We start from the raw sequence: 342 nt of genomic DNA on the forward strand, positions 1-342 counted from the left end.
ATATGTGCAAAACTGTAGGGTTAAGAGCCTTTGCATTGTTGTAGTATCAACAGGTATTAGGGCATTTAGCATTTACATTATTAATTTCTAATGATATGAGAACTGACCCAGACAATGTGCCAAACATAATGAGCCAAATGAAGAGAAAGTCGCATATGTCAGCAACAGCTGAGAAGATTTGGGTCTGTGGTGAACAGGTCCAGGGGTCCCTGGTGCAGGGAACAGGTCCAGAGGTCCCTGGTGTAGGGACCAGGGACCCAAAGCTAAATTAATGTTGAGGGATAAACTAAGACCACTGACATTTTAAAGAATGAGAACCACTGAGTTACATAAATTCTAATC

At 41.5% G+C, this 342-nt stretch overlaps 1 protein-coding gene across 2 annotated transcripts in view; it reads left to right on the top strand.

The window, feature by feature from the left end:
- Window positions 1-342, top strand: part of LOC117956476 (oocyte zinc finger protein XlCOF6.1-like) — a 59,752-nt gene that overhangs the window by 21,773 nt on the left and 37,637 nt on the right. The gene's annotated exons all lie outside the window — the stretch shown is intronic.

Source organism: Etheostoma cragini, chromosome 14 (genome assembly GCF_013103735.1).
Source record: "Etheostoma cragini isolate CJK2018 chromosome 14, CSU_Ecrag_1.0, whole genome shotgun sequence".
Classification (NCBI taxonomy): Eukaryota; Metazoa; Chordata; class Actinopteri; order Perciformes; family Percidae; genus Etheostoma; species Etheostoma cragini.